This window comes from Pinus tabuliformis, chromosome 6 (assembly GCF_031772625.1).
Source record: "Pinus tabuliformis cultivar Carrire ecotype Pingquan chromosome 6, CPIR1, whole genome shotgun sequence".
In the NCBI taxonomy this organism is placed as follows: domain Eukaryota; kingdom Viridiplantae; phylum Streptophyta; class Pinopsida; order Pinales; family Pinaceae; genus Pinus; species Pinus tabuliformis.
In genome coordinates this window covers 786,105,238-786,122,094 of record NC_142292.1, presented here as the reverse complement: position 1 = coordinate 786,122,094, position 16,857 = coordinate 786,105,238, and positions in this window count along the sequence as shown.

The window sequence follows — 16,857 nt, the reverse complement described above, 5'->3', positions numbered from 1 at the left end:
TGCTTCCACTCGAAATTTGAGTAAAATCATAAGGAAATAAGTTGAAAATACGAGTTGAAAAAGTAGTTTTTTTTTCCTCCAAAACTTGATGAGGTAATATAATCTTATTTTAATTTTTCTACTATTATTTTATAATATTCCTTAAGTGGCTTATTTTAGACCTCAAAATTTCTCTAATTTCTAGTTTACAGATTGCCTTTTTCACCTAACCATGACAATATTCTACTACTATGTTATAGTGCATTCATGGTTTGAAGCTTTCGAGAAAGTAAATGTATGAAGGCCCTATTATACTAGGTTCCACAAATCCAGCCTCATGCCCATGAGGACCCTACAGGATGGTCCATGATGAAAGGATTGAATTGATTTTTAGATGAGAAGAGAGGAATATTTTGAGAGAGAAAATGTATGGAGGCCCTATTGTACTAGGTTCCTCAAATCCAGCCTCATGCCATGAGGACCCCACATGAGGATTGATTTTTAGATGAGAAGAGAAGAAAAAATTGTTGAAGCTTAAGTTGGAAGGTTCCCTCCTACACCTAACTTTATATCCAAACAACTTAATGCTAAGAAAAGGGGTACATAATCAAGCTATGAAGAGTTGAGGAGGGGATACCCTTGTTTTCCATTCCAACAATAGATAGGAGAGCCATTAACGTGAAGCATGAAAGAAACCCTACATACAAAGAAGTAGAACAATGAAGAGAAGAGCATGGGAATAGTTGAATACCAAAATAGTAAATAGTCTTGAAATCATCCGAATTAGTGCAGGCCATAAAATTTGTAAGCCAGGGATCTAACCACCACCACATCTAATGACCACCATTCGCACTTTCAAATTTTAGATTGAATGCAAAGCACACATCCCACCACTATCACGTGAGAGAAGGGTTATTGATTCATAAATTCTATTGTGATTCATTATGAATATGTGGCAATGGTTCTATTACATCACTCCCTAGTGTATATTGCACCACTAATACTGTGTAATGGGATCCGCGTGCTCCATTGATATTAATTTGGTAATGGGAAGTGGGCAAGGAATCATTATTAGATTGGTTGTTGATATAATTTACCATTGAGAATTATAAGTTTATTTTTTTCCTTAGTTGCACAATTTACATATTAACCCATGATATAATATTTTCTGGAAGAACATGGTAAAGCTTACCTCTGGAATTTAGTGCAATGCTTATACGATTTTAGTGAAAATCATTGCATATCTATAATCTAGAGGATTGGTGTCTAGCATCATGTGTCTAATGACATTTAGTGAATTCCCCTCAACCCTAATGATTTGGAATGTGTAACGAAGCCATAATTATTACCCCTTGAAGGAAGGCGTATGTCTGAGCTAAATTATTAGATAGCACTACCACACTCCAAATTTAGGTGCACTTGAGAGTCCCTATTGAATGGATATATATATATATATATATATATATATATATATATATATATATATATATATATATATATATATATATCCATTTTAACCATTGTAATATTTAGTTTTGGGATTTCATTGAAAACTTCACAATAATTTCCAAACCCTTGTTAAAAAACATCTAAATACCAATTTTACCAAAAGCACGGAACATAGCTGAAATGGAAACCACTTTATTCTATTAATAGCAGGAAAACCATACATTAACAATGAAGCCCTTGTCAATGGCATGCACGACCACTCATTAAATTGTTAGATTGAAACACTTAAGCACACTTGTGAACCCTGGATGGATCCACCAAGGAGATATCACCAAGGGGTTTTTGTCCTAAGATCAAGATGGAACTGGCCACACTAAGTTCTCTACAAAATATCATAAACAAATCTAGGTTGCCCCAAATGCCTTGCTCCCTTTCCCTTTTAAATAGATAATGGGTCCTCCTTCAATTTTCTGGAATTCTCCTTTCTTGTCATGAATACCATGATGTCATGAATACCATGGAAAATACCATGGCCAATTATCATGAACAATTCCACCAGTAAATAAAAATGTATAATACCACACTTTACCATAAGGGAAATGAAAAAAAGGAATATTACAAATGCTCCCGCCCTAAGATTGTTTTCCCTCAAGTGATTCACATTTGTCTACCATTCTAGTTGTCTACAGTAGTTGGGTACCAATACCAAGGTCCCATATGAACCACTTGACCATCACAATATGCCATTGTATCACCCAATCAAGGATATAACTCTTGACACCTAGATCCCAGATCAACCTTTAATTCAACTGCTCACCAATAGATCCACTAGCATGTGAGCCACCACCTGGACCCCAATCCAATCGTTGACTCAACTTTCCATCAATAGATCCTCCTGGATCCCAATGCCACCATAACCAAACTTGATAGCCCATGTGCCATGGCTCTAACTGTATTATTTAACTAGCTAAGAATGTCCTCCCAAAAATCATCTCATTAATCAGGTACCAACCCATAATCTTCCACCAATGCATCTGCTGACATATGTCATGTGTGTAAATACTCACATGAGAAACAATCCCAACATGTTGATTTTGTGCTACTCTGATCCTAATTGGAATGATCCTAAGTTGTTGGATAGTTTCTCAGTCCTGGCCCACCTGTAAAACCCATTTGGAAGGCTCCCATAAGATCCATCTAGAAAATTCTACCCCTTTTCTTCCAATTCAAAGAGGTGGACTAATAGAGCTGCAAGCCCTGTTGATGTATCCTTGAAGAGGGTTTCTCTGTGTATATTCCTCTTGTTGCCTTGTGAGGGACTTGATTCATTCCTCAACACTAGAAAGTTTGGCTACTGACTTGACACATACCCCTGTGAGCTCTTGAGTCTTCCTGTTCTCTTGTAAAATAGTGCCACGAACTTTCCATATTTTATCCTTCAACATCATAAGATCTGTCCTGAAATGCTTAATTTTTTCTTGGAAGTCCTTTCCTAGAAATTTTGGTGCCTGTTGAATGTCTTTGTATCTTCCAGCACTAGATTCCCAACTATCATACCTCTAACTAAAGCCTTTCAATGGCTCTTTGGAAATGGCTCATCCTACACACTATGTTTTCCATGCTCCTCTTTATGTTCATGCTCATCATTTATGTCATACCCTTGCACCTCTAATTTCTCATCATGGTAGTCCATCTCTACTAACTCACCTTACTGTTGGAAAAAATACTAAGAGGGGGGGTGAATCAGTATTATTAGATCAATAATTTAATTTCCCAAATAGATTTGTATATGCTACTTCAGCTAAGTGAACTAGCATGTATACACAACTGTACTTAAAGCAACCAGTGTATATGCAGAGAACTTTTAATTTACCCAATTTATCATGCATTGAACTTTAACCAGTATATCAAAGATTTATTAGCTAGTGCAGTAAAAGAATAATAAAGCATCACACATAAGAAACACACATGAACACCAAGATATAAGGTGGAATCCCAATGTGGGTGAAAACCACCTGCTGCTATCATCTCTGTCTTCTTTTAATAATAAGAAAATTCGTTTACAATTTTGTACTGGTGGAGACTTATACCAGTACGCAGGTTTCTACCCGCAGAAGGCTACAACCTTCTCTTGTTCTCCAGCTTCTATTGGAAAGGAGCTACAACCCCCCAACTCTTGTACTAGCTGATATGTTTACTAGTACGTAGGTTGTGACCTACAGAAGGCTATGATCTTCTTTCTTCCTCCAAGGACCACGTTTCATAAATTTTCAAACTGGATCCATCAACAACATTATAACTGCAATTCAATCATCAAATACATCTGCATCAACCAACCACTAAAACTATAACTAAATCAATCAATCACTTTGACAGTCAATCTGATCAGTCAGAATAGTGTCACCAGAATATAGTCACTAGAACCCAAACCAGAACCCACAATTCTGCAACAACAAACAGAAACAATTGAAACATACTTTATGAGGTATATGCTACTTCCATGTGTCGAACCTATGTGTATATGCACTTTTATCAAATCCAACCAGCGTACACATCTGCAAATATTAATTCATAATTTTGTAGCTATTCCAGACTTATGTTATACCTAAATCATAATATTTATAGAACAACACATGTGTCAGTATTCAGATCTAGACTATACATGATCAAACCACATAATGATAATTCATTTCAAGCCTTAAGATCCCAATCCATCATTAGATATTATTCTTCACCAAATGCTGAGGTTCATCCTTGGTTCAGATTAAGAAAAATACCATAAGCTAATAACTTGCATACTAGATCTCACACTTCATCAGATATTCGATACTTACACACCTGGCCTATGATCTTCTCCTCATTTTATACTTTTAGGCCTTTCTTAATACCATGGACCAAAACCACTTAGGACTAATACCTTAGACCAAATACCTAGGGTCAATACCTCGGACTAGATACCCTGGACCAATACCATGGATCAAAATACCATGGACCAAATACCTTGGACTAAAAACTTAGTTTTCCAAGATATATGCGCTTTTCCTTCTGTGAAAGTGCGTGTGTATGTGTACGCTACTTGTGTTCAGTGAACCTGCATGTATACACACCTTGGTCAAGTTGAACCTGCGTATACCTCTCTTTCTTCATTCTTTGTAGTCTTATATGTAATTCTTTGCTTTTAACTTGTTGTACTGTGATATTTCATCTGAGTGAGTTGCCATCAAGGACAACACCTGTATCATAATGCCAACACTTGCAAGTCTCCCTAAATGTCTTTTCCTTTGTCTTATGTGCTCACAAAAACATTTTTTTCTCAGGTGAACTGCTACTTGACTACTCGTATCCTCCATGGATGCTCTCTTGCAAATCAATGGACTCAACTATAGTAGAAGAATCCTCATCGAAATGGTTGGAAAGAGTCTCCTCCTGCTCTGTTCCTCTTATCTCCTTCATGGCACTTAAGCTGAGTGGTTAAGTGCCCAAGGTCCCTTGCATACAAAGCATAGACCTTTCCTCCTTAGTTCAGTATTATTGTCTCCACCAATCCTTGTTAGTTACTCCTTGATCAACTCATTTCTAAGTAGTTTTATGTTCTATTTGACCGACCTATCAGCTAGTTCATAGGCAACAGGTGATACAATTATCTCTTTCCTCCAAATGGAAAATAATTTGGATCTCAGTTATTTGCAAATGGCCTTATCTTATCCTAAGATCAGGGACATGATCTCTTGCATGCATTTTTTGACACAGTTTGGATCATATGTTATGATGTTAATGCAAAAGTATTGGAGCATCTAAAGGATTAAGTCATTACACTCTATATTCAACATAAGTATACCAAATCTGAATTTCCCATGCATTCTAAAATTTTTCACCTTTGAAGAAAAGGAAGACACATGATATTGTCCAACCCTTGGAAGGCTTCTACCATCAACTGAAAAATCCTTCTCATTATGTCATCATTATAGGGTGGTAGCAATGTTGTTAACCCTATGCTTTTAGTAAGACAAGAGGTAACTATGAGTCTAACCTTTTTACAAGAATGTTCCAAGCACCTACGTTGTATCAAAGTAAGAATGGATGGCTTTAGGGCCCAACTTGACCCATTCCAATCTGATTGCTCTACTAGGCATAGAGTCATGTGTAATGCATCAAACCATAGGAGGACATCCTTTGACTTTGTACCTTATAATTTGGATCCAATTTCAAAAAGAAACTTTTTACATCTTCCTTTCGGATATCCTTTGACTGTTGAAGGATGGAATTGACCTTCCAAGAGAAAGGTTTGTTGTTCCGCTCTTGCTTTTGATCTATAAATTGTTTCCATTTTTCATCCACATAAGTATTGCATCCTAGAGAACCAACTGATATATTACTATGTTGAGTCATGTGGCTTCTAAAAGGAAACTGATGGCATAATTCCCAAGGAAAAATAAAATTGATATATATATATATATATATATATATATATATGGTAAATACTCCATAAGGTAAGCTAGTTCAAATCATATAGGCCAAATGAACATACAATGTAAAAAAACTTATAACTCCTACTCCAAAGTGTAAATACCATATGAGCCATATGGCATGGGATTTATTTAATTACAATTATCCAACCTAAATGTAACACATAATTATATGTACACCCAAGGCTAGGAATAATGGCATTTACCCTTGATCATGCTAAATAGAATAGGAGCATTGGGTAAATATATTAAATAAATGAGGGTTACAATACCAATATGACGTCTCCAGGAAATGTCTTGGCCTTGTGAACCGGATGATGTTGGAAGAGGCCCTTTATTTTTCCTTTACAATTATAGGGTGGCACCTTAAGGCTTGAATCTCCTTTGAGGTGGTGTCTGTGGCCTCACAGACTCCCAATTTCTACACAATGAGCATATGAACCTCGACTTTGTGCTTTTTCTTTTTTTCTATACCTTCAACACCTATGATGGATCGATGGCCCACGAACACTAGTACGTTGAATGGATGGAAAATGGTCTTCGATGCTCCTCCATGATTGGCCTCTTGTCCAATAAATTCAAAATGTGGTCCAAAATATCTATGCACTGGATGTATGGCCTCTTGGCCTTGATTTCCTACATGGCATTCAACTATGCAGTTGTGTATGGCTTCACGACTTAAACAATGACTAGTAGCAACAAGAATTATGATCAATCCCTAGAGAATAATTTCCCCTTCCTATTATAATGTTCACAACAGCCCTTCGCCCATCAATATGCATAGATATGAGTGGTCAATATGTCTACAGGCTCATGAGGTTTATAATGTGGAAAACCCTTCGACCCTCCAATAGAGGTTATGCATTATTGATCTAATCCGAAGTAGTTTGATGGGTCTACCACCTTTTCTTTTCTGATGTTCTCAGCAACCAAGATTTTAACTCCTAGTCCACTTACGCTAATAAAGGGATTAACCTTTCCTTAGCAATGCGACAAATATACAAACTAAGTGTGCCATCAGCCTTATCTCCTGTGATAGATGTGTTATCACAAGCAAAATTTACAAAAAATTGTAAGAAGTTTTAGAATTTTGTACAAAAAAAAGTAATTGGACTTGAAACCCAATTTCCAACCATATTTATGGAAGTCCACTGATTGTCAAATTTCATCATTCTATTTTGTGAAATCAATTTCTAACCATATTTATCATTCTATTTTGTGAAAGTAATTGGGCTTGAAACCCAATTTCCAACCATATTTATGGAAGTCCACCAATTGTCAAATCAACCAGGTCTTCCAACCATATTTATCATTCTATTTTGTGAAAGTAATTGGGCTTGAAACCTAATTTCCAACCATTTTCATGGAAGTCCACCAACTATCAAATCAACCAAGTCTAATAATTGGGCTTGAAACCCAATTTCCAACCATATTTATAGAATTCCACCAACTGTCAAATCAACCAAGTCTATAGTCCACAAGCCAATACCAAAGCACGTAATACATAAGCAAGCACCAAGCCGAGTATGTCCACAAGGGAGATTATTTGTGCACTACGTGTTAAATGAGAAACCATGTATTGGTGTAAATGAACACCATAAAATACATTTATTTTTTATCTCTGGCTATGAATGTGTACAATATGCTACAACATAAATATGGGAAGAAGTTTCATTCAAGTCAAATTCCAAGCCAACACAGTCAAAGACACGTGCACGAGATTTAATAAATTTATATGAAGGTGAAATAAAGCAAGGAGGGAGATGAACGATCACTAATTATTTTCTAAATGAAAAACATGGGAAAAAACATCAATAGTTTTATGAAGATTTGGAGGAAATATTTATGGCTTTATATTTATATACAATTTCGAATATATAAAAACAGATTCAAAATATGAGATGGTTTTCTATAAATTAACAAATAAGACATGGTTTTTCAAAACTACAACCAAGAATTATTTTCAATGGAAATATAGATATATGGTTTTACAAGTGCCAAACAAGACATGGTGTAACAACCTTGGTTAAAAATCAATGTAATATAGTTAATAAAGGAAAAATAAGACCAAGGTCATGGGACAGGTATTCCAAGATGAATGTTGGGAAAAAACATAGTGTTGGGGATCACTGGTGATTAATAAATGTCTATGGAAATTGGCAAAGGTAAAGAGGCATTAATTGGAATTTTATTTATGAAATAAAGGAAAATAGGAGAGAAGGAATGTGAAAGGTCACAAAATTGCATTTAAGGGAAATTTAAGGAAAATGAAGAAAATAGAGGCCTTGTTGATGAAAATGATTCTAAGGATTAGTTCACAGCTTTTTTCAGTGTAATCTTTTTCAGTTCTAGCTTGGAACTATTTCTCTATTCTCTCTCTCTCATACTCTTCCACACTTGAATTTCTTGGATCATTGTCGCATACTTTGGATTTGGATAAAGAAGGCAAAGGAAAAGTAGGAAAACACAAGGGGAAAATGGAATAATAAGCTTCAACAAGATTTCCTTGCAGGTATCGAGTTGCATGTATGATTTCCTTCCTAGATGTGGCATGCATGGTATATGCATGTGGTTAGTTGGTTATGATATGTCATTGGCAAGGAGGATTGCCTAGATTGACAGAGGTTTTGCGTAGCCTTACCATTTCATGGATAGTCATGAAGTTGAGGGTTTCCCACTTGATTGTTTCTAATTGGTGCTCATACTCCTTATGGCGGTGGGTTGAGTTACTAGTTCCTGGAGCCTTGGTTGGAAAAATGCTTTGGAAGCCCTAGAACAACTTGGGTTGAGTTACTAGTCCTAGAAGCTTTGGTTGGAAAAACACTCTTGAGCCTTTGGTGGGTTGAGTTACTAGTTCTGGAGCCTTGGTTGGACAAACACTCTCGAGCTTTGTGGCAACTGTGGGAAGAGTTACTAGTCCTCGAGCCAGGTTGGAAAAAATTCTCTAGAGCCCTAGACAACTTGCATAGAGACTGATATGGTGATGGTTAGTGATGTTTGACCGTGAGGTGGAATCATTGATTTAGGGATGAGGTGGTTTGGCCTTTGGAAGCCTTGGTTTTTGTGTGGTTTATTCCATGAGATCACACATTCATTCTTGGAATATGGCATGGGGGTGATTGGATGAAATAGAGATTTAGTTCAGCCCAATCTATGGTCGGGTGGTATGTGGAAGTCCCTGACTTGGTTGGATTTTGCATATGTTAATAATATCTCTTTTCCTCTTGTATTTCATGAATATTTATACTTTTTATTATGTGACTTTGATGGTTCTTCTATCATATTTATTATTCTGGTTATAGGCTCATTATAAGCATAGTTTCATGATAGATTCTAGTTATGGCTTTTAACATGTTTTGATTGGTAAATGAATGGTTATTGAATGCATGACCTAATAGATGTTATTACAAGCATTGTGAGAGGGAATTAGACCTTGTTTATGATTCTCATATAATAAGTATCAAACCCCTATGTTCAGATATGCATTTATGACCTGTAGATTACATGTTCACAACATGTTTTACGAAATGTCTATCATGGTTAGGCCTGGATAGGTCAATTACTTGACTATTTTTGCATTAGTGGATTTGTCTTTGTGTCATTCGTCACTATGGAATTTTTTATCAAGTTCTAGGCAGAGCTATGGATACTAGCCATGAAAAAGTGGCTCAGATTCCAGGGTTGCATGCTCAAAATTGGGAATTCTAGACTGCATTCGCTGGGAGGTAAGGTTTTCCATATGACTGGAGGGTAACAATTGTTAGCTTGCCTTATTATGAAAACAAATGCGAGTCTAGATCTCATCCAAATTTAAATAGGAATGCAACAGAATACATATATAACCATAAATGGAGAGTTGCAGTAGAAATAACACTTCATTTCATTAATATCAAAGAACTAAAATATGCTTACATACATAATGGAAATAAAATATCTCGAGTGATGGTAGCTTATATATGAGCAGAGATGTGGAAACTACATTCCTCTAAACTATGTTACAATGAAGTTCAAGGGCCTTTTTATTATTGAACAACAAGGGAAAACCCTAAACAAGCAAAACCCTAACCCTAGGGATGGAACACCAAGATTTTGTGGGCCCCGTTGGGGTTAGTTGGGCAACCAACATCCCACGGTCGTAACTTTTTCATGTTATCTTTGTTTTTCATGTACGATACATCGTTGGAAATATCTCTTCGAGTACTACATGATTTGATGTAGGCTCATTCCTATGGCTACAGGCCTACTGCAGACCTCAGAAAACACCATTTAGGTGGTCAAAACTAGTTTAGAAGTTCAGGACTTGAAAAAATACTAAAAATACTAAATGTTTCTATAAACAAGGAAACTTATGAAACTGACTGGAGTTCTAGGTGGAATAGGTGGGTGTCCACCAATTTCCACCTAGATCAAGGTCCCTAAAAAGGCAAGTTAACTTAGGGTTATGGCACCTAGAGTAGATTTTTGGCTCATGTGGGTCTTATAGCTCTTGAGGAAGGTCAGTAAAGTTTTGGTTTGTCAATTTCACTTCCTTAACTATACTTTGGAAGTTTAGTCATGTCATAGTAGCTTTTCCTCTCATGTTTACCCTGTCAGGTCAGTGAAACTAGGTAGATATGGGAGGGGTGGTTACAGAATGGTATTAGAGCTCCTAGGTTCAACACTTGGACTAGATGGGTGGAATGTGATTGTTATGAATGCATGCCAATGTTTATATGCTTTTAATGCATGTATTGTTATGGTTATGATTTTCATGCATGAGGTCACGATATGTAGTTGGTGTTTCTATGCATGATGTCAGCATATATATATATATATATATATATATATATATATATATATATATATATATATATATATATATACATATATCATGCTAATTTGGATTGATCTTGCAGACGAGATAGCCTCCTATGAACTTCACTGAGGTATGTTGATTATGTTTGTATTTGGTTTATCTAACATGATATGTTTGCGGGTCATGAGGGACTAAGTCCCCTGGGGCTTTGGGTCAACACCCTAGTAGAGCGAGGGGTTATCTACAGTAAAAGACAAGTATTCGACGCATACATGATACTTAAATAAGCAAACTACGCAAAGAGAGGTGCACCTTAGGGTCCTTTGTTCGGGTAGATATTGGAGTTCTTCTCGATCCTTGAACCTGTAAAACAACCAATTCAAATAAGCGTAGGAATATATGGACAAAGTATCATATAGAAATCAACTTCATAACTTGTTGAAGGATGGTTAGTTATACATTGAAACAATTATTCATATGTAAACCATAACAATAACATCATGTGCATAAAGAAGATTGATTTTGGTAACAAGACAAATGTTTCTTTATTGTAGATAACTAAAACAAAGAAAGGAATGATATCACCTGAATCTTCTTCTTGCTGGATCCAATTAGAACCATCCTCCAGGTCCATCCAATCCCAAGTCTTCAAAAGGCTCCTTCCATGACTCACACAAGGATATATCAACTAGTGAAATTACATCAAAACTCAAGGAAAGAAGGGTTTCCTGTGATGGGGGAAGTTCTAGAAGCATAGGGATCTTCAAACTTGATCAGGGATAGTCTTAGTAGAGTAATTCTCTCTCTTATCTCCTCCTTAAGGCCTTCCCATTCAAGCCTTTTTATACTTCTCCCAAAGTAGTTTTTCAGTTGAGAATTTGTTGGGAACAGTTGGGGCCATGGGTACTAATAGGTAATCAACAGGTAAAACCCATGATCTCCACCCAAAATTAAAGATATTTATTTATTTTTTAAGTGTTTTAAGACAGATATGCAGGTTGGATATACACTGACCCACATACAAACACATTTAGCTCGGGGAAATGTCACGTACAGGGAATAAAACACTGTTTTTTAAGTATATGGACCAAGTCTGGAAGGAGGGGTTGCCCTAGGCCATAAATGCAGCATACAAATATCAAGGGTGAGATTTGGAGCTATAACAGAGACACTATCTTCTTGGTAGGAGTTCCATCTTGATGAGTGATCATAGTAGATTGAGATACTTATTTGACCAACCTAATCTAAATTCTAGGCAGGCTAGGTGGATGGCCATGATCAGTGAGTTTGATTTTGAGATTAGGTACATCAACGGTAAAGATAACAGGGTTGTAGATGCTCTTAGTATAAGAGTGTAGGTAAATTACATTGAAACTATTATGGGACATATTTACAAGATCAGATTCTATAGGTAGGACAATAAGATGATAGGTACCAACAGCTTAAGCACATGTTACAATACCAATGTACAGGTGAACAGGATGTCAAATATCATGTCACGATAGAATTTTTGGTCAAATTTAGGGACAAGATATATATGCCAGACAACAATGATCTCAAGAAGATTATCTTGCAGGAATTTCATGTTAAGTCGTATTCAGGTCACCCGAGATATCATAAGACACTAACAGTTGTGAAGAACTTTTACTATTGGCCAAATTTGAAGAAAGATGTGGCAAAGTCTGTTGCAAGATTATTGGATTGTCAATAGGTATAAGTAGAGTGTACGCATCCAGGTGGATTATTGTAGCCGATTATGATTCCATAGTCGAAATGATAGGTCATTTCCATGGACTTCATTACAATTTTGTTGAGGACATCTAGGCAACATGATTTTGTTATGTTTGTGGTTGACAAGTTGACCAAGGTAGCTCAATTCATTCCACTGAAGTCTACAAATTCAGCTAGTGAGGTAGCAAAGGTCTTCATTAGGGAGATAGTGATATTATATGGTATTCCTAGGAAGATTGTGTTAGACAGAGATGCCAAGTTCACTTCCAAGTTTTGGAAAGTGTTATTTGCAAGTTTGGGGGTAGAGTTGGCCTTTAGTACAACTTATTATCTGAAAAATGATGGACAGATAGAGAGGGTCAACAAGATTCTTGAGGACATGTTGAGGATGTATGTCATGCATCAACAGTGAAAATGGTAAGAGTATCTTCCACTGGTAGAGTTTGCTTATAACATGGGTATCAAGAATATTTGAAGATGAATCTGTTTGAGGAAATTTATGGGTGGATTTGTAATACTCCTATCAGTTGGAGTGATTCATTGAAAAAGGTATTGATTGGACCGACCATGTTGGTAAAGATGGAACAAGAAATGCAGGTAATCAAGAAGAATCTAAAGGTAGCATGGCAAAGGCATAAAAGTTATGTCTATCAACATAGGGTGTTTAAGGAATTTTAGTTTGGGGAACAAGTGTACTTGCACATCAATCCAAGAAGAGATCCTTAAGGATTGGATCATGTGCCAAGTTGGAAGCTCGGTATTGCAGGCCTTTCAAGATTCTTGAGAGGATCATGCCAATAGCCTAGTGACTTGCACTGCCTCCGATAGTGAAATTCCATGATGTTTTCCATGTGTCATTGCTTAAGAAGTATGTGAAATATGTTGATCATGTGATTGAGTGGTCTGTATTGTAGGTGTAGCCAAAAGGGGAATTCCAGCTAGAATCTCAGTGCATTTTGCAACAAAGGATGTTCATCCTCTGAATTGAGAAATTGAGCAAGTCAAAGTGCAGTGGAAGCACTTTGGGCCCGATGAAGCTACATGGGAGATGGATGATCATATGTGAACTTTGTATCATTCTCTATTCACTAGTTGAGAAAATTTACTCTGGTATATGTTTTGATGTTATGTTTATGTCTATATATGCATATGTATGTTGTATGACCGCATCAAGCTTTGTTATAAAGCTCCAATAAGTGGTATGGTGTTTATAATATGTTGGGTATGTCTTCAGTAGTATGATATGATGTAACTGTTTCATTGAGTTGTGTTATAAAGCTCCATGGGAAGCATGTGGATTTTTGGTTTACAGGTGTCATTGAACATCAAGGACGGTGTTCCCCCAAGGGAAAGGAGTTCTGTAACAACCCCAGTTAAAAATCCATGTAATAAAGTTAATAAAGGAAAAATAAGACCATGGTCATGGGACACGTATTCCAAGATGAATGTTAGGAAAAAAACATAGTGATGGGGATCATTGGTGATTAATAAATGGCTATGGAAATTGGAAAATGCAATGGCAAAGGAAAAGAGGTATTAATTGACATTTTATTTATGAAATAAAGGAAAATAGGAGAAAAGGAAGGTGAAAGGTAACAAAATTCATGTGAGGAAAATTGAAAAAAAAATAGAGGAAAATGAAGAAAATAGAGGTCTCAATGATAAAAATGCTCATGAGGATCAGTTCACAGTTTTTTCAGTACATATTTTGTTCGTGTAACCTTTTATCAGTTTTAGCTTAGAGCTCTCTCTCTATTCTCTCTATCTAATACTCTTGCACACTTAGAGTTTCTTGGAGCATTGTGGAATACTTTGGATTTGGAGAAATAAGGCAAAGGAAAAGTAGTAAAATGCAATGGGACAACAGGATCAACAACTATAATAGGATTTCCTTGCAGGTATCAAGTTGCATGTATGGTTTCCTTACTAGTTTTGGCATGCATGGTATATGCATGTGGTTATTTGGTTATGATATGTCATTGGCATGGAGGATTGCCTGAATTGAAAGTGGTTTTGTGTATCCTTGACATTTCCTAGATAGCCATGGTGTTGTGGGTTTCCTAGTTGATTTTTTCTGATTGGTGCTCATGCTCCTTATGGTTGTGGGTTGAGTTACTAGTTCGCGGAGCCTTGGTTGGAAAAATGATCTGGAACCCCTAGAACAACTTGGGTTGAGTTGCTAATCCAGAAAGCCTTGGTTGGAAAAATGCCCTTGAGCCCTTGGCGGGTTGAGTTACTAGTCCTAGAGCCTTGGTTGGACAAATGCTTCAGAGCCTTGCAGTAGTTGTGGGTTGAGTTAGTAGTCATGGATCCAGGTTGGAACAAATGTTGTGGAGCCTTGGATAGATTGGGTAGAGACCGATATGGTGATGGTTAGTGATGTCCGACCATCAGGTGGAATCAATGGTTGAGGCTTGAGGTGGTTTGGTCTTTGGAAGCTCTGGTTTGGTTTTGTTTGGTTTATTCCATGAGATCCCACATTCATGCTTGGAATATGGCATGGGGGTGATTGGCTAAAAGAGATATTTGGTGTAATTTCCCTTAATAATAATTAATAAATAATAAAAATAATAAATAATAAATAATATAATATAATATTAAAATACAAGAAAGCGGTAAAAATCAGTAAACCTATCAAAAATTAAAAACAAAAGAATAAAACAAGAAAGAATTAAAGTTGCATGTTGACACATGGAGTGTGTGCATGTGGTTCCCCTTCCAATGTTTACTCTATTTAATAGATAGTAAGGAAGATGAGAGGCATTCCATCATTCCATGATTCCATCATCCATTATCTTGGGAGAATAGTGTTATGAGACAAAGGATTCCCTGGCAATAGTACATTGATTGAGGGCTCGGGGGTGGCCAATTATAGCAAGATTTAGTGCAACTGAGCCTACAGTTGGGTGGAGAATCGTCCCCAAGGCTTTGTTGCAGTTAGCAGAATTCAACTAGCATTCAACCCTGAAATCACAAGTGAGAAACATCATTGCCACAGGTAAGTTGTGTCTACTCATATTTTGAAATTGATGTTAATTAGTTGATAAATTGCATGTTGAATATAAATCGCATGATTAATCTAATTAACTACATGTTTTTATTTCGGGGCTGTTACATAGTAATGTCCCTTAATAATAATAATAATAATAATAATAATAATAATAATAATAAATAATATAATATAATATTAAAATACAAGAAAGCAGTAAAAATCAGTAAAGCTATCAAAAAGTAAAAACAAAAGAATAAAAAAAGAAAGCATTAAGGTTGCATGTTGACACATGGAGTGTGTGCATGTGGTTCCCCTTCCAATGTTTGCTCTATTTAATAAATGGTGAGAAAGATGAGAGGCATTCCATCATTCCATGATTCCATCATCCATTCTCTTGGGAGAATAGTGTTATGAGACAAAGGATTCCCTGGTAGTAGTATGTTGATTGAGGGCTCAGGGGTGGCCAATTGTAGCAAGATTTTGTGCAATTGAGCCTACGGTTGGGTGGAGAGTCGTCTCCAAGACTTTGTTGCAGTTAGCAGAATTCAACTAGAGTTCAACTCTGAAATCACAAGTGAGCAACATCATCGCCAGAGGTAAGTTGTCTCTACTCATATTTTGAAATTGATGTTAATTAGTTGATAAATTGCGTGTTGAATATAAATCGCATGATTAATCTAATTAATTACATGTTTTTATTTTGGGGCTGTTACATATGGTATCGAAGGCATAGATTCAAACACTGAGACCTATGGATCTTGTGTCCTCTTGTCTTGGCTTGTCTTCTGTTGTTTATGTTTATGTTCTATCTGCACTTTACTATCATGATGATGTCATTGCTAATTTGAATATTGTCATTGGGCTAATATGAAAAATTGAAGTAAATTGTGCTATGCATAGAACATACCTAAAATTTAACATTTTCTAAGAGAGAGTAGAGAAGAAATCAATGGCTCTAGACTACATTGTTGCATATTCATAGGTGGTCAATATTCTGATGAAGTCCCTAATAAAGAGGAAGTTTGGGACGTTGAAAGAGAAGCTTGACTTGCTGGAGAAAACATTCCTCACACAGGGTGTTATTTTTTTATTTTTTATTTTTTATTTTTTATTTTTGTTTGATTTTTTATTTTTATTTTTATTTATATTTTTATTTATTTATATTTATATTTATTTATATTTTATTTTTATTTTTAATTTTAGTTTTATTTTATTTTTATTTTTATTTTAATTTATTTTATTTTTATTTTTATTTTTATTTATTTATTTATTTTTTTATTTTTTATTTCTTTCTGTTGCTTCGAGTTTGTTTTCCAATAACCATCCATTTTTGTCATTTCCTATTTTAAGGATTTTGAATTTTCTATTTTTTTCAATTCTATTTATTAGTGACTAGTGATTATCAACAGTGAGTTATTTGCATTTAAATATTGAATTGAGCACTT